The sequence below is a fragment of the Lepisosteus platostomus genome, chromosome 6 (assembly GCF_059453375.1).
Source record: "Lepisosteus platostomus isolate fLepPlt1 chromosome 6, fLepPlt1.hap1, whole genome shotgun sequence".
NCBI lineage: Eukaryota > Metazoa > Chordata > Actinopteri > Semionotiformes > Lepisosteidae > Lepisosteus > Lepisosteus platostomus.
Window position 1 is genome coordinate 41,831,894 of NC_142616.1, and position 19,430 is coordinate 41,851,323.

General features: G+C 38.5%; 1 protein-coding gene across 1 annotated transcript in view; it reads left to right on the top strand.

Annotated features, from left to right (window-relative positions):
* nrg3a (neuregulin 3a) overlaps positions 1 to 19,430 on the top strand; it is a 424,404-nt gene that overhangs the window by 2,808 nt on the left and 402,166 nt on the right. The gene's annotated exons all lie outside the window — the stretch shown is intronic.

The following is a 19,430-nucleotide window of genomic DNA, read 5'->3' on the forward strand; positions in this document are numbered from 1 at the left end:
TTATTTGATTAATCAAGAAAGTGTTTTTGCTATTCTAGTCATTGTACTTTGCAGTTCACTTTAGTATACCTGAACAGTGCTATTTAAAAAAAAAATGTTTCCCTATATGTCTTACTCAGGTTTCTCGCTAATAGTCAAGAGGAGTTAGGTGGATTGTTACTTTCAACGGGATGTTTTGTGTAGGGTATTTATGGAAATTGTTTTTGAGGAACAGAAAAAAAAAACTTAAGTGTTGTAATGTAGCGCGGAATGCAATTTGATTTGACAAACTGGGCAAAGCTGTTCCATTGTTCTCCACGAAGGCTTACTTCAGACAGATGAAGAAAAAAATCAATAATTACGATTATAAGATGAAAACAGTGACTGCGGCGTAGAACAAGTAGATAGCAGGCAGATTGCAAATTGCGGACCTACAGAGACGGGCTGGCAGACGAGCAGGTAGCTGTTTATTACAGCCGCATCATTAATCTACCCGGGACCGCAGGGGATTGGAGCGGAGAGCCGACTATCATAAACAAGCCGGGGCGGGACGAGAAGCACGGAACTCTGAGCGCCTCGACTCGTTTTCTCCCCACCTCCTAGCTGCCTGTGTGGAGGTATCGGCTAAACTTGTACCCATCTCGCTTGGTGGGTCGTGCAGCCAGGAGGATAGGATGACAACGGACTTAACTGAGTGAACAGACTGTTATTCGACGTATACTGTATATGATCTATTTTAAAATAAAATGCTCCTGTGAAATTGCACATAAAACGAAGCTCATATTGAATACTGTAGATAACACCGACCCGTCTTCAGCATGCACATAAGGAATACAGAATTTTAGTTCACGTAAGCTTTGTTAGATCATAAATCAGAGAAGGACTAATTCTTAAAAGTATTTCAACCAGGTGTTAATTGAAAAGTACCTGTAAGACCTCCATAACCCTGCAGCCCTCGAAGACTGCTTGCCCATCCCTGCCATGCGTCATCTCCAGTAATCAATACTGGTAACGCATGTAGATATTCATACCAGGTGCGCGTGTTTTAGCATTAATAGTCAGCCTTCATTCGTGGGGGAAATACATCGATTTTTGAGTTTTTAAGAACACAATGCAATGTTTAAAATTGATTCGTAATGAACATGTATCTCAGTACAGTTCTTTACTTTCTTTCCCCGGCCATCTTTAAGATGCAACACATGGAAATCTGAGTATTGATTGGTGGACTGAATATTTTCTAGACTTTATCAATCTGTTTGTACAAATGACAGCGCAGCTCTAGTGAGCGAGGAAGTTTTTCGAATTATTAAAGGTTATTCAGTACAAGCATTAATTTGAATTTTATTGACCGTAACATTTGAGTACAAGATTACAATATACTGTAGTATGTACTGTATATCCTGATGAATCTCTGGCTGTTAAATAGCTTAAATATATTAAAGCCTATATACATGCAGTACTTACTAGAATCCATATGAAACAACTTGCTTTATATAGACACATACTGTATAGCCTATAGACTATAAGTCTATAGAGATTGCTAAGAAAGAAGCTCATAAACAAGAAAACGCGCGCGCGTATGTATTTCATAAGTGGAGGATATACAGTATACTGTATATATCAACGTGTGAGCGTTTTCATAGTTTCTTATGAGTAGCTTTCATGTTCCCGTGAAGCACAAGCGTTAGAAGCATGTAATAGGTATTGCTCTGATACTAAACTCAGTCGCGTCTTGCTTCGCTCTCTAGCTCATCAAAGGCATGACAATCCCGTCACATTGCTATTAATTCTGCGGTCGGACGAATGAAATCCGGCAAGTAGTGTTTATTAATTCATTACTACTGAGAATTACAGCATCTATAAATCACGTATTTAGTTATTAATTAACCATTTTATGAATGTCACCTCACAAGCAAGTGTTCCCGAAAATCCATTAAGCGGGTGTGATAGATGGCTCCTGTGAAATGTCAGCTGTTCAGCTCGTCGCCGATGCCTGCGCAAATGTCGCAGTCTAGCAACAGGATAGCTCTACCACTGCTTTTCCACAGCCTCTATTTCAATTTATTTTTTATCGTTAGGAGAAAGAGAGCCCTTGGCAGTTCTGCTATTTCTCGCTGCCACTCACAACACGTCTTCATGTTTCTATCGGGGTATTTATTAATACTGTACATAAGATTATTTACTGAATTAATCAATGTGTTCATTAACTCAGTTAGCCCTGTAATGAATTAATTAAGAGTGTGAAGGTCGGGCTAATTAAAATACTCTGTGCCGTGCCTCGTTTCTTTAAATCATTCTCAGCAGACAGGCAATGGACTCCTTCTTTCATTCTCCTATTTTATTTTATAACGTTTTTCCCTTGAATAACCCACAAAATACCACTTCTGAGCAGTGCTAATTCTTAATCTAATTGGTGGTGTTCGTTCATGGCAAACCTTCTTGAGATAAATTGATATGCGTAGGTTTCATATACTGGACTGTAATGTTTAGTGGGACAGTGGCGCAGGTTAGCACTGCCTTCTCGCAACTCGCTGGGGCCCTGGGTTCAATTCCGAAACAAGGGTGCTAGCTGTGTGAAGTTCGCATGTTCTCTTATGTTCACGTGGATTTCCTCCGTGTGCTCCAGTTTCGCCCCATAGTCCTAAAACATACTAATAGGATAATTGACTTCTGGGCAAAGTGGTCCTAGGTGTCTATCCGCCCTGCGTTAGACTGGCCTCCTGTCCAGGGTGTACCTTGCCTTGCGCCTGTTGTTTACCCGGCTCCTCCTGAATTACACGACGCAGTTAGAAAATGGATGAATGACTAATGTCTATAAGAAGATCGTTCCAGAGTTGTAGAAGCAATTAAAATCAATTCATTGCTTTATACTCCGATTTCTCATTTGTTTTTGCTCCCCCCGTTCTTATCATTTAGATTCTCGTTCTGAACAGTTCGTGCCCGCCTCTCCCCCCTCCGCCCTCTCACATTGCTTTTGTCTCTCATCCCTCAGTTTCTCGGCAGACCGCAGGGTGTGATATGAATCTGTACAGCTCATTCGCTGGAATGTTTTATGCTGTTCACCTAGACCACACGAGCTATGGGATTTGTACCGTATTCGAAAATGTACAGCATTATTTTCTAGTCTGAACATAAACATTGCATTTAACGCTGTTAAGACTTTGCGTGCACTAAACTTTTTTCTGCGAGTATTTGTGCTTATGCTTTATTTTACGCTGGAAAGATTGGACGAATTATGTTAATAAAATGCATTGGCCAGGAATTACATACAGTATAAATTGTAATTTGTCAGTCAATCGAGCCTTGTAAGCTTATTTTGAAATACTGTACATGTTTAAACGCACGGTCTTCGTTATACAAGGACAACTGTTTAGGTATGAGCTGTGCTTAACGCTTACTCTTAACAGGTTGGCGTATTTCAGAAACTGATAAGGGGGGTTGATTCTGGGGGTTGCAATTTTAAGACCGTTCCGACCCAGAAGTAATGATTTCGGCTCATTTTTATAAGTCATGCGTTTCAGCTCGAAGGCTTGTTATTTGAGGATGAATAAAACAGCCTTTGCTGTGTAAGGGAAGGAATTTGTCCATAGAATAAAAGTATTGACATCTTCCATACCCAGCAATGTTATTCATTAAGATGATAAGAGTGCTACAGTATATCTTGTTTACTATGAATAGCATTGCTGCCTCAGAGCACTGTGGCCCTGGGTTCAGTTATGCACCTGGGGTGCTACCTATGTGGACTTTGTATGTTCACAATGATTTTCTTCTGGTGCTCCAGTTTCCTTCCACAGTCCAAAGACATACAGTACTGAAGATAGGATAATTGACTTCTGGGAAAATTGACCCTGGTGTGAGTGTGCGTGTCTGTGTCTGGCTATGAGTGCCCTACAGTATGATGGATTGGTGTCTTATATAGGGTGTGCCCCTCTTTGTGCTTATTGCTTGCTAGGATAGGCTCTGCCTCCCATGACCCTGAATTGGATGAAACGGTTAGCAAATGGATGGGTATTTTGTTTGTTTTCAGAAAAAATATTGTAGTGAATTCGGGTTCTTAGGGTTTACTTGCCCTTGCCACTCCTGCCCCAGTTCGTCCCCCGCCTCCGGATCAAACTGGGTCTCCGGTGTCACTCAACAGTGATATTACCAGCTGAGCTAAAGAAGGCCTTTGTCAGCCTGGGTGGCCAATATCCCTGTTATGTGCAGGGGAATAGAAAGCGGTGCCGTCACCGCACTGCAACCGGCTCGTACAACCTGTACGTTGGCCATTCATTACACTATTCACTCTGCAAGTGGTAGACACAGGGTATGAAAACAGTATACTGTATACTGTATGTGTCAATTAGCAATAGTAAAATGATAGGTGGGTAGCTGCGTCAGCATGTGTAGGCTGCAAAGGAACAAGTAATAGGTTTATTCCATGCTGAAAAAAAGAAGAAAGAGAACACAACGTTTCGGCCGTGGAGCCTTCTTCATGTGTAAAGACACCTGTGTGAAGAAGGCTCCATGGCCGAAACGTTGTGTTCTCTTTCTTCTTTTTTTCAGCATAGAATAAACCTATTACTTGTTCCATAGTAAAATGATGCTCAATTACTGTATAAGACTTCAACTACAAGAACAAAGTTATAGATAAGACCCCAGCATTGTCCTAGAGTGTCCATGCTTGCTACCTACTGTAATTGGAGACATGCTGTGAGAACTATATTCTCTTGCTTGTATTGAAGACCACATGCTATTTTGTTTGCAGTTTTGAAACTCCAGCACTGCTTAACAGCATCAGAGAGCTCAACTTTCAAAATGACTGATGGTGGGATATGGTGATTAAGTCCTGCTGCCTACGAGTGGTCTGTTGTGTCATTAATCAGACCTCAAAACAATATTCAATACCCATAAAAAATCCTTCATCAAATGCATCTTAGTATATAATTTCTGTTATTCTTAAGGCTGTGAGAACGTGACACTCATTACTGAGGAATAGTGTTCAGGAAGTGTGTTTCAGGAGCCCATGAAAACAGGTATCAAGTTTGTAACTGTATAATGTAATTTTTGTAATGTCACCTGAAAACTTGAAAATGGTAGCCAATACAACCTGAGGAGTAAATAACATGGTTTTGGAAAAATGTTGCATTGATTACTGATTCATTTTATGTTCATGTTACACGGCATTCACTTGCTTGTATGCTCTTTAAAGTCTGCTATTCACACTCCTCAAATCCATTACCACAATCTTCTTGTGTTATTACACCTACCTAACTTTTTACCTCAAAATAGTTTTCTTTCCCTCATTTCCACCATAGCTGAGATGTTTTCTTTATTCCTTTTTATTTACTTTTCAGCATGGAATTATCCTCTGACCATATTAGAATCATACAGTCACAGGGAAACATTATACTGCAGTAATCAAGTATTTAAGTAACTGTGATTTAAGAATCCATTTCTTTTTGAAAACACACATTAGTCCATTATTATAAATTGTGGAACAAATATTTTAATACTAAAGCCATTATTATACTACATAGCACAAATAAAATTTGAATAATAATAAAGCTTTTAAGTATTTTATTTGGCATTTTGTCACCCTTTTGTTCACGTCAGCATCCAATTTTTCTATTAGAACACATAGTTTTTAATTTTTTATTTATAAAACAGTCATTAGTTTGCACATTTTGTATTAGCACTAGATTTGAACTTATGCTTTATCCTTTAAATACTTGTTCTTACGTTTAATTTCACAATTATGACAACCTCTGGCAATTGTGTCTCCCTTGGTGTACCATGTAGTGGCTTTAAACCTTATTTCCTGAAGAATAAAAATCTAAAAGTTCCCCAGCGTGAGCATCTCATCTGGTTTATCAATCCATCTTTTTTTCAAGCTACTTTATCCAATACAGGATCAGGGGGGTGTAAGAGCCTACCTTGGCAAACAGTGGGCGCAAGGCGGTGTACACTTTGAACAGAACGTAGGTCCATGGCAGGGCACACACAGACAGAAACACACTGACTGTCAATTATCCCAGAGGCCAATTAACCTACCAGTATGCCTTTGGACTGTTAGACTAAACCTGATCACCCAGAGGAAACCCACGTGAAAACGGGGACATAATGTGTGTAATTAACCTACACATGGATGGGAATTGCTAAAATGTAGTCACACTGTATTGTGATCACTGGCTTTTCATGCTGGAGTTCCAAGAGCGTTGTTTTGAGAGGTAAACTGAAAAGGGACAGACAAGTAGTGTATGGGTGAGGGACAGTAATTGTACAGGGAAGTGCTCATGAGATGTGCCAAGAGAACTAAGTATTTCAAGAACTAAGTTGCATATCTTACAATCCAACAAGATGGTGCATAATACTGTGCTCTTTGCAACTTCAGAGAATTACGTAATGTAAAGAATTAAAAGACTTTTTGGGGAAAAACAGAAAATAAAGGACAAAACATGGATGCATGAAAAAGTGTCTAGTTATTGCTGTTTTTTTTTGCTTTTGTTCTCACCCCTGTTGCCCGCAATAGTCTCTGTCCTACCTCCCAATCTGCATGGGAATTGGACATGCTACCTATATCACTTTCCCAGTGTGTGTTGTTGCTTTCCTAAATGTCTACATCATGTAAGAAAACATACTGTAGTTTCTGCTTTGGTCTCTGAGATACCCAGAGCATTTAAATGTTATCATTCAGTGGTTGAAGATCAATAAATAGTTCAATTAAGTAATTGATTACTTGACTAGAATTAAAATCTAGAGACCCTTACGCTTTTTTAGGACTGGGACTGGGGATCCATGCTGTAAAATTTACACTCCTTTGAAACTGAGTGCTCTAGGGACCACATAGTAAAATCCACATTTTAACATCTGCTGTTACAAAAGAGAACAAGATACTAAAGTTGGAGAATGCAAAAGTAAAGGGCCAATCAATGTGCTGTTTAGTATTATTTCCTAAAGATGGGGAAGAATAAGCATGGTGTTAAAACCATTACATAACCTTAATACTAAAATTTATAATATTTATACATCAAATTTTCTAACTGCTTCAGGGTCATTGGGGAGCTGCAGCTTATCTCAACAGGCATCAGACACAAGGGAAAATACACCCTGGACAGGATGCTAGTCCATTGCATGGCACACAAAGACACAAACTCACACACACACTCACAATTCAATTCAATTTCAGTTTCATTTATTTTTATATAGAGCTTTTCACAACACGGTTGTTTGGGCATGCTAACATTATATAATTTTAAAAAAAGCAAATAAATGAATGGGGGTATTAATCCATCCATCCATCATGTCTTCTGTATGTCAGTACTCCATGCAGATCTCTGTAGACCATCAAAATCCTCCTAAACGATAGCTATATCCATGATGTCCCTCTTGGATCCATGGCGGCGATGCAGCATCAAACTCAGATGGTGCCCAGCCTGGGCGCCATCCGGACATGTGGGGAGGAGAATAGGATAGTTTGGTCAGAATAGATGTATCTACCTGGTGGGCCAACATAGAGACACACAATGGCATGTACAGCAGCACCAGCAGCAATGGTTGCAGCAGGCTATAATGTAAGGTGTGAGTAGGCTAGGCTGAAGTAAAACTGTAGGTCTTCAGTCTGGATTTGAATACTGAGATTGACTCAGCATCCCGAATATGGGGTGGGACACTGTTCCATAAGCTTTTTATATCAATCATAATATTCAAGAAACAATACCTGTGAGTCATTTTCGGTCTATTGTCAGAAGTGTAATTTATGACTAGTAAAGTGCGTAAAATAATTAGACCAAGAAAATAAATTAAAGCTTCAATTAATCCAGAAATCCTGGTTTGACATCTCTTCGGTCAGATCACCAAGAGAGCAACATTCAGAAACCTCACTGATAAAAGTTATTCAATAAATTCAAGGGGAGAAGCAGGGGTTAGTAAAGTAGAGAAAAGAGAACCCGGACCACATGGGGGAACCCAGATGGCCGACTGGGTTGGCTGACTCGCATGAAAACATGTACACCCCTGACTCACGGAGAGGCGCTTGAGAGGTGCTGCCTCATGACCAGGCACTGCCCTCAGGGGTTAGAAAGGGAAGAGTAAGACTCACCTGACTCCTCGAGGGTCACTTTGAGAGGAGCTGCCTCACGACCAGGCGCTACCCTCAGGGGATAGAAAGAAGGAGATAGCCCCTTGACTCGCTGAGAGTCATGTGACAGGTGCTGCCACACGACTGGGAACGAATCCCTCAAGGGAGAAGAGAAAGAACCCCTGACTGGAGGAATCACTTTGAGAGGCACTGCTTGAGGGGTTGAGAATGAAGAGAAAGCTGCTCGAGAAGGAAGCGAAAGAAGTCCCCTGACTCGCTGAGAGTCGCTTTGAGGCACTGCCTTGTAACTGGGATGAGCCCTCCGGGGACTGAGGAAATGAGAACTAGTAAGTTAGAGTTCCCGAGAATTATGTGGCTGGGGGTCCCCTCTGGCTTGCGCTTGAGAACCTCCCCAGAAAGAGTCCAGGTGGCACGGCCATCCTTAGGTCGGGGAAATGACTGACCTCCCCAGTGGGAACCTGGATGCAAAGGCAACATATAAGAAAGAGGAGGAGGAGGGAGGAGGAGGGAATTCAAAAACCATACATGTGTGTCTGAGCAGGGTTAGGGTTTAAATAGGAAAGAGATAATTGAATGATAGAGGAAGGGGCAGAGCAGTCCACCCGCTTCTCCCCTAGAACTCCACCTATCGGTTTCTGTTACAAAACGCAGTTTAGAGAACAGTTTATATTTTCTTATATATTTATAATCACATTTTATAGTATTTGTCGTGAAAACAATTCTGTATTATCAGCAATAGACAATGATGAGTCCCGCTGGAAGTGGCTTTGTGATCATGCAGTATATTGAGCTTCACAGTATTTGTATCCCTCGGTGACATTTTGAAAGTGTATATTCATTGTTGAAATCCGATTAGTACTCTAAGAAGTGGGATTGATATAGCTATAAGAGCAGTAATCTTTTACTTAATATACAATTTATGAGGACATTTAATATTGCAATAAACAAACGATTTTGTTCAGTGTACTTAGGACTTATTTAAGTGGAATGTTATGTGTTTTGGTGAACTTGTGTATTCTGAGACGATACAGTGCTTATTACCACAATTTTCCAAAACCCTTCCAAATGCTTGGCTTACCTTTGTAATTTGAAAAACAGTGTCACATGATCAAGACAGCAAGTCTGAATCTGTGTTATCTTTGAATCCTGGAAACTATTGTTATTGCAACTTTACAGGGCTTTTTAATGAACCTAAATCCATTAATAAGTATTTGTTCTTGTTTTATGTGATTGGATTTCAAGGTTTTTCAATTATCACTAAGACAATGCACCAGAACTCAAACTTAATTACAGCAGACGGCAGTCTCAACATTTTTTAATGTCACTTTAAATAATCTCGATGAAGCATCCACAGGAAAAGAAAATCTGAATAATTAATGTGTTGAAAGAGGAACACGTGTGATTTGAAGAAGAAAATGTGAATAATTGACGAAGCTCGTAGAAAAAAAAAAAAAAAAACTTTTCAGTGGTTTAAAAATAAACCGCCAAATAAAGCACTTGGAATGTTATAAATAGTCCATGATAAAAAATTGTTGTCATTAGATTACTTTTTCAAATCAGACTAGAGAAATGTACTGTACCATGAGTTTTTATACAGACAGTTAAGGACATACAGAATCTCTTGTTAAAAGCATGTTCCCAGAGTAAAATGTGAGTTTTGAGGGTTTAGTTCTATTTCTTTGTTGTTGATGTTTCATAGTTTTACCTGAAAATGAAAACTTTTATAGTCACCCTTTAGGAATGTGTAGATGCACACATGAGCTAAGATGTCGGCCTCTGCGCAAACATATCCTTTAGTCACTGTTGAATTCTACAGAAGCCCAGTGCATTTCTTGCTGAGGGAGCCTAATATTCTGGCCAGCAGTAATTGGTGTATTTTTTTACAGTGTGTAGGTACTGTATGTACTGTATACATATACAGTACTTCCAGTGAGTCTATGTTTGCTTATATAACTTTTCAAGACAGGGCAGACTCAGAAACCCAGTTTCTCTTGAGTGATTGGCAAAGGATTGTACTGCAGTGCATTATGATCTACCATGAGGTGCTGTAAAAAGTTCAGAACTGGGCTTTGTAACTTGATACCTTACACAGTTTTTTTCTGTCTCCTGATGACAAGTCAGCTTGCTGAAGGCATGCTGTGGCTGGAAAAGTAAGTGTCAGCATGTGCTGAGTACATGTAAAGGGGTTTATGGTACAAATGTTCTGACACCTGAGTGAAGATGAATGATAGGACCTTTTAAATCTGTTTTTGGTTTATTTGCACAAGAAGCATGCAAACCTGGGTTTGGAAACCACAGTACATGTGACCAAAGCTCAAATAACAATCCAGTAATCTGGAAATTAAACATACTGTATCTACTGTATACTGTAACAGATTCTTATTGTGTCTTGCTTATTATCTGCTATAATATTTGTGTTAAGTTAAATGCATTATTTGGCAAATATTCCTGTTGGAATACTCTTTTAATAAGATTAAGTGTGAGATCTATGTGTTGTTTGAAAACCAATGAGCTGTTTCTCGGTTATTCAGAGATGGGTGATTTTTTGTCTTCATTTAGTGCATGTTGATTTCTATCTAACTTTTTCATAGCCCAGCTCCTTTAGTATATCATTATGCTTAATCACTGGGAGCCTAAGTTCCCATAATAAAATATGTTTATTTGAATTTGAAATTATTTGAATTTGTGTGTAAAACTAAATGAGAGAATGCAACATACAGTATCTTTATTTTAATTACAGTTTTTGCTCGGCACATGCAACTGATTATCTGCTCATTTATTTTAAAGAAGAGAAGTTTCCAAGTAATATTTCTCAAATATGCAGACAGTACTTTATCGCAGTGAATTTATCATTTTTTTCCCATTTATTGTGACTTTACATTTTTGCTATGCTCTTTGATGGTTTTAACTTACCTTTACAGTGTTTTACTACACTGGACCAAGAAAAAATCACACTGAACTGCCAGAAAGACTCAGCAGAAATGTTTTGGTTATACTATAGTATGGTTTTTCTATGATGCTGTAAAATACAAAAAAAACTCCACAGAAATAATACTGTAGTTTACTCTGGTAAATGTACAACAAAATATGATATTTACATATGCTGTACATACAGTCATGTGAAAAAGAAAGTACACCTTCTTTCAATTCTTTGGTTTTATATATCAGGACATAACAAAGAATCATTTGGTCCTGACCAGGCCCTAGAATTAGGTAAATCTAACTTCAAGTGACTAACAACACATAACAGATTCCACTATGTCATTATTTAACTAAAAATAAGCCAACATGCAGAAGCCGTGTGCAAAAAAGTACACCCCATGTTTCAGTAGCTTGTAGAACCACCTTTAGCAGCAATAACTTGACGTTATCGTTTTCTGTATGAGTTTATCAGTTTCTCACATTGTTTTGGAGGAGTTTTGGCCCACTGTTCTTTACAATGTTGCTTCAGTTCATTGATGTTTGAGGCCATTTTTTATGCACAGTTCTCTTTAGGTCCCGCCACAGCATTTCAATGGGGTTGAGGTCTGGACTTTGACTTGGCCATTCCAAAATCCTGGTGTGCTTGGGATCATTATCGTGTTGCATGACCTAATTTCGGCCAAGCTTCAGCTGTCAGACAGATTGCCTCACATTTGTGTCTAGAAAACTTTGGTATAAGGAGGAGTTTAAGGTCGACTCGATGACTGCAAGGTGCCCAGGTCCTGTGGCTGCAAAACAAGCCCAAATCATCACCCCTCCACCACTGTGCTTGACGGTTGGTATGAGGTGTTTGTGGTGATATGCTGTGCTTGGTTTTCGTCAAACATGGTGTTGTGCATAATGACCAAACATCTCCAATTTGGTCTTGTCTGCATTGTTCCAGGAATCTTGTGGTTTGTTCAGATGCAATTTTGCAAACCTAAGCCATGCTGCCATGTTCTTTTTGGAGAGAAGGGCTCTCCTGGCTACCCTTCCATGAAAGCCATACTTGTCCAGTCTTTTTCTGATCATACTGTCATGAACTTTAACATTTAATATGTTAACAGAGGCCTTTAGATCCCTAGATGTACAGTACAGTAGTTCTTGGGCTCTTTGCGATTTCTCTGAGCATTATAATGTCTGGCCTTGAGGTGAATTTGCTGGGCCCCCACTCCTGGGAAGATTGGCAACTGTCTTGAATGTTCTCCATTTGTAAATAATCCTTCTCACTGTAGAATGATGGCTTTCAAATTGTTTGAAAATGGCCTTATAACCCTTCCCAGATTGATGAGCAGCCACAATTGCTTCTCTGAGTTCATTGCTGATGTCTTTTCTCCTTGGCATGGTGTTAACACACACCTGAATGATCCAGATGACCAAACTGCCAATAGTTCTGCTTTTATAGAGGTGGTCACACTTCCTGATGATCAACTAATCAAGTGCATTTGATTAGCAGCACCTGGCTGCTAATTACTTTTTTAATTCCTTTGGAAGCGGTAAGGGTGCTACTTTTTGTTGAATAAATAATGACAGTGAAATCTGTTATGTGTTGTCTGATATCTGAGGCTAGATTTGTCTAATTATGGAAGTTGGTGAGGACCAGTCGATTGTTATTTATGCACTGATGTAAAACCTTTGAATTGAAAGAGGGTGTACTTTCCTTTTCAAATGACTGTATATACAGTACATACTATATATATATACACAATAGTAAACTTTCATAAAGAAAGTGTTGGATGAGTTAATGAAATCATTTTAAAACCTTGTGTTCAGGTTTAAAGAACAGCAACATGTTGCCATTTCTAAGTCAATTTCCAGTTAAAATCTTAATTCACAGGCTTCAGTGTTCTGTAGGTATAAAGTATTATAGAGGTAATTATTCTTTATGTGAAAATGATCTTTAATCTGTTTTCAAATAAGTGTTGATGGTTTTTACATTTTGGATTTTTTTATATTGTTTTCATTAAGTAAGAAGTAGATAAATGAAATAAAATTAAATGTCAACACTTTGAAGGCTTTGTGGATGTCACAGCATGGAGTCTACAACTTCATTGAAACTTCAGGCAAATAAAGTATGCAGTGTAGCAAATAATGAGCATAAAGCACTTAGAGCTAAACTTCTGGCTGGTGGCCAGCAGAGGCAATGGAAACAGATACCAGAGTCTGAACCTGTAGATTGGGCCAACATAGTCCACATTAACCATGGCTTGAAGGAATAAGACTCAATTTCAAATGCAATTAATGAGCTAAAATTTCACTACTGCAGTGCTTTACTGTATCTCTGTACTGTACCTCCAGGGCTTACTAGGTGTGGTTTAACAACTGAAAAATAATACTACAGTACTCTACTTGTATACAAGGCTGTATGTAAAATAGACAACATCTATTATCAGAAATGCCTTTGTAAAGGATCCCTTAATGTGAAAACCTGAGCTTGCATTTTAATTCATGAAAATGAAACATCATTGGATGGGGGCTGTTATTTTTCAAAGCAATGTTTATCAGTTTATTCTCATGATGAAATGCATCAGTACTGAACATTGTAAGACGGTGAAGGTCCAACATGCTTCCATGGTCATGCTTCAATTGCCAGCAGTCATATCACCCTGCGACTCACAACTGACAACCCACTGAAGATGTGAGCCTAGTCAGTGCCTGGATGGGAGACCTCCTGGGAAAAATGAAGGTTGCTGCTGGAAGAGGGGTTAGTGGGGCTAGCAGGGCCCTTTGGTCTATGTGGGTCCTAATGTCTCAGTATAGTGACGCAGCACATTGGTGGTGGTGGAGGGGAGTCCTCATAATAATGCACAAAATCTGATAATATATGAGTTTGCAATATCTATTGTACAGATAGAATGAAATAAAATTTACCTGTCCCTTCCATTGACTGTCCATTCATTTTCTATAGTTCATACCACAACACATCTCTGATAACACTGCATTGCATTATTGTACTCCTCCAAATATTAAAGTTTTATAGTATCTGATAACTGTTTGATTTCTCTATTTAATCACATCCCAACAGACTTCCCTTTTCAAATATTAATTTGCAGGCTGATAGATGGCTTTGATATGGGATCACATTATTTGGCTAATATTCATTCCAGGAAGATTTTGTTTGTGTGGACAGTAAAATCCTACTTATAGATCATAATCCCTTTTATATTGAACTTTTATTGAGTTAATATTTAAGTGTTTTTTATGCTGAAAAATATTTCACTTAAAGAAAATATTCTTCTAGACAGATTGTCTAAAAGATGAAAATGCAAGGAAAACATGCACTATATTGTAGAAGCTTACATTTTGATGAGTTTATGACATTTCATAATATTTAAAAACATAGCAAAATATACTGAACCACATATGAAGCTGTAATGAAATCTAGTTGAAAACAACATTCATTAAATCTGAATGCATATGCGACACCTTTTTACATAAAAAATAACATTTTCAAACTAGATGTCAGGTCATTCCCTGCAATACAGTTACATAAAAGTGAATCTTGTTTTAAATGCGTAAAATTATACTATTAAATCAATTTTTAATACATTTTACAGTCGTTTTAATGCTGCTACATGAAAAACATTAAAAGCATTACGAATCTCAGTATTTTTTCTCTATTTAAATGTTGGATCTGTTTGCATTGATTAGGTTATTATTGTAGAAATGTGATGATGAATACAGTGTAGTTTCATTGTCCTATGCATATACAGTAAGTGTAAAGTAAAAAAAAATCAACAAGTTTGTCTTTGAAATATCTTTTCAAAAGCAAAATCCTGGATTTATGTGAAAACAAATAGGGGTAAGAATACATTTCAGAAGCGTGAACCTACCCTGCAGGTACTTACGGTACTGTAGTTGTGGGGCCATGTATTTTGTTTGGCTCCATTAGCTTTTGTTGCTTCAGCAAACAGCCACAAAATGGGAGTTTCCTAAGATTTACACAGCATGAGAATGAGCTTTGAAGTTAAGCCTCAAAGAGCTTATCCATTTTAAAGCACCAGACAGACATTTCTGAAGCAATGCCAAAGAAGAAGAAAATTACAGGAATTGATAAGAATGTCTTTCCCTACCTCAAGGTTCTACGCTAGATGTTGAAAATTTTGGATGAAACAAAAGTTTTGACAAAATCTTGAATTGTATTGAAACCTTCGACCTACCAGTTCATAACAAATCATAAACATAGAATGTGACAGTGCGTTTCCATTGACTAGATGCAAGGAATTTTCTGGCAAGGAAAAATCTTGTTCCCTTTCATGCTTATTAAGAATGGCCTGTTGCTCAGGGCTAAGGTGCAAAATATAGGTTGGATATAGAGTATGGGGATTAGGAATTATAGAAAATGTGTAATATTTCTGGCATTTAGAACAATGTAAAGAATTATAGAGACCAGGTGGAGTTCTACAAATGTACAAACAATAGCATTATAATATAATAACACTAACTACCAAATGGGTTGAAAGGTCTCCTCCTGTTTGTAACCTGTCTTATGTTCTTCATTTGGTTGCATAGGTTTATTGATTCAATATATGAGAATATCCCAGTTTAATGTTTTTTAAGTTATTTAGCAAAAATACATTTAGAAACAATTACTGTATTTTTCATTGTCACCAAACATTGCTTTGATTTGAATTGACTCTTTTTATTAATTACATTTCCATGTTATTTTATCTGTGTACACTGTACATGCTTCTCAGCCTGAAGGTCCAATACTCTTGTTGTTCTTGTTGTCATCTGGAAGTGATTAGATCCAGCACCTCAACTAATGCTGGGCCACAACCAGACCAATGTCTGACTGTACACAGCAAAAATTTAAATGTGTAAGTGTGCTTTACGGCACTGTAACTCTTTTAACATTTGTGGCGCATGAGCACATTCTTTTCCAGGCAAACACCTGCCAAGTAAATGTTTTCCAAATCTAAATGTAATGATATGCTGAGGACCTTTCAGGGTGATGAATCGTTATGCTGTTGTTGGTGTTTGAAAAGGACAACCAAAGATTTGACTCACAGCAGGCAGGTTCCTACTATGATGTTTACTACCAAGCCTTGTAGCTGCTAGAGCATGGCACTAATGCATAATATGTGAACAGTCAGCTAAACTCCTCAATGTTTATTCACACTGGAATGTGCAGTTTGGATATCTCTTCACAGATGGGTGAACTTTGCTGTTATTAGAAGCCCAGATTCCTGGCTTCTGCTGTTTCCTCTGTGCCTGCTCAGTTACAGCTCTTTGCATCTTCACATTATTCCTAATGTATTCAATCACAGTCCACTACATCTGTTTGCTGAAGAATTTGCTTGCTGTTTGCTTGTTGTCTTTTTTTTCTTAAATATGCAAAGACAGATGCATATGTGTGTGTCTGTGTGGATATTGTACTCTGTGCCTGTGGTCAAGAGTTTCTTGACCACAATTAAATGAGGTGATCTGATCCAGTGCTTCTTTATGAGAGTTATCTAGTCTGGTATATGTATTTTCCCTGCCTCCCAGATCTATCCACCACAAAATGTAATCACCCAGCCTGGTAGGTCCTTGCTTTTACATTTAATCTGGGATTCTGAGATTTCCCATCCAACTAATCCCAGCCTGCTAGGTTTCTGTGCATGGATAATATTTATTCACAGGCTGTATGTGATGTTGGATAAGTAAAACTGGCTACCTACTGTACTTCTTGCATTATGGACACCTTTTCTTTTTTTGGTCCTCATCCTGTAACGGGAGCTGGTCCTGACTCCCGTGTAGTGCGTAGTATAGGACCCTGTACAGACAGAATAATCCGGAAGTGACTTTAAAAGAGCTACGGGGAAAACACGGTTAGGAATGGAAGGGAGCAGTGCCGACAGTGAATCCAGGTGCAAGGGGGGAGCACAGGCAAACAAGTCCAGAAAACAGTCCAATGTAGGAAATCCAGGGCGATCCAAAACCAGGTGATCCATCCAAGACAAGACAAGAATAAAAACATGAACAGGATCGGGGACAAGGCAGTTAAAAAAGGGAGTGTCCAGGCCAGGTGCTCCAAGCCCAGGCCTCAGCTTGTTCAGGATGCCGTTAGGAAGCCTATGCCTTCAAGCGGCAGACGTAGGGCGACTTGATGCTAGGCGGGCCTGCGGGCCTCCATATTCCAAAGCAGAGACCCGAGTTTCCAGAGCACTGGATTTAAATAATAACAGTGAATCCAGGGACAGGTGGTCGTGATAATGAAACTAAAAAAGGGTCAGAGCACTCTCTAGAGGCGGGATGACGATCATGACACATCCCTTGTCAGCTATTATATGTCACATTGGGAGTACTGAAAAAGATTTACTGAAAAAGATTGGTTTGAATTGTGAATACCTTTCTCAATGCATGAGTTGAGTTTTGCTGCTTGTGTTTAACGAAGACTTGCTCATTCCATTGGTAGCAGCCTTGACCCAAATCCTTCACATGTAAAAAAAACATTTTCGTTTTTCAATATGTTTGCCCATGGTATGTGGATTCAGATATGATTATGTTTTTGCCTTCTTACTAATCACCAGATTTGCTGATTGCTTAATACACAAGGCTGATTAGCAGCAAATGGATCATAGTTTGCAGCTATTTTAGCTCTGTTTGTCTCTCTGGCAAATCCTTTCCCTTTGTTAGGAGATGTTTGAAATCATCATGCAGCAAAAGGCTTTGCTTGTGCTCAAGTGGTTGGGAGATTGAGATAAAAAAAAAAAACTGTCAACTGGCAGGGAGCAAGGAGATTGTGTACTGTAGCTATGTTTGTAGTCTAGCGTTTCTAGCCTTCTTTCTAACAAGGAATTAAAGCATACAGTATTGTATGCAAATAGTCATTACTAATAAAGCTAATCATGATGCTCATAGTTCCAGTTTCTGTTGCACCCTATCAAAATATGTAAAAGATTACCTGCATCTCTGAATTTCTTTGTTATTTTAATGTCCAGTGAAATGTAATAAGATATGTGCAATGCTTGTGCCACTGGGAAAGGGGAATGGTTACAAAAGCTATTTTTCTTGTGTCTTCTTCAAGGATAGATAATTGGCTATACGAACGTCTGTATGTTAATATTGTTAACATGCATGTTGTTTGCTGCCTGTTTATATTGTATGATGTGTACTATATAGTGACTTACAGATTGCTATGTTCCTCATGACAGCATGCCTTTTCATTCCCATAATTCTTTAACACAACTAGAAATGAGGACAGACACTATACTTTTGTCTAATTTTTACATTAAAGCTTCTGTCTATACACTATGTTCAATCATTGCTAGGATTTTTAACATACCTCTACGTTCAGCTGTCTGACTTAAATTGAATTTAAATTGATACCACAGATGTCCAATGCCAGTCCTGAATAAGCAAAGGTATTCAGACAGTGACTCATTTGCCCTGTTAGAAGATGTTATGAATTTCCAGATCTCTACAATGACTGCTTAAGCTCACACACAAAATCTGCAGAATTATTGCTCTCTATGATTTGCTCTGGGAATGATTACGTTCCCAGTATAAAACAGACCACAAAGCTTTGTTTATTATATTCGTTATTATGTTATCGCCCATGGAATTTAATAGGGATTATGCAGCTGTCTGGTGGTAAATGCACAGTACTGCAATGTAAGTTACACATTTGAGATGTTAGTTCTCTTTTTAGTACTTGCCATCATCTGTCTGTCTAAGAAAACAAATAGACTTATCACTTACTTTACTGCAACAGGATACAATTTTTCTTCTCTTCTGCATATCCAAGGGCAATCTAAGAGTGTCTCTACTGAGTTATAAAGCTGGACTCATCTGTCTACTTACGGTTTGTATATTTAGAGTGGGGATGTAGCCAAGGCACGGGCCCACTGGGTGTGAAGACGGATGATAAATAGCTTGGTGGGAATACAGACAAATGGAGAATTCAGTCACTGCTGTGGCATGGTCAGTAGCAAGTGGGAAGGATTCAGACAAATAAAGTGCCTGATTGATAGACATATGTGATGTTTTCCTCTTAGTTTTACTTCATTTCCACAGGGATGCACATGTCAACATTCATTATGTCAACATTTTCAAGCCACCTGTCAACAATTTTTGTAAATATACACAGGCGCTTCTGAGCACTTACAGAAAAGGGGATATTCTGATCTTTCTCTCTCAGTTGAGGAAATCAGTGAAAGAAAACCAAACCAGTTCACTGGAGCAAGAAGCTTTGGCAGTCATTTGTTAAACTGTTGAAATATTAATCCTTTGTTTTTTTTTTTCCACTGGAATGATCACATCAACCCGAGATGTGTGAGTAATAACCTGCTGGAAAAGTCCCAGGAAGCAAAAGAAGAAACATAACATTCTTTGCTGATTGCTTGCCTTTTTGATGTAGACTTGTCTGCTGTGACAACATCCAAGCACATTGCAAATTGAGAATTCTTAATGGTATATTTCTGGG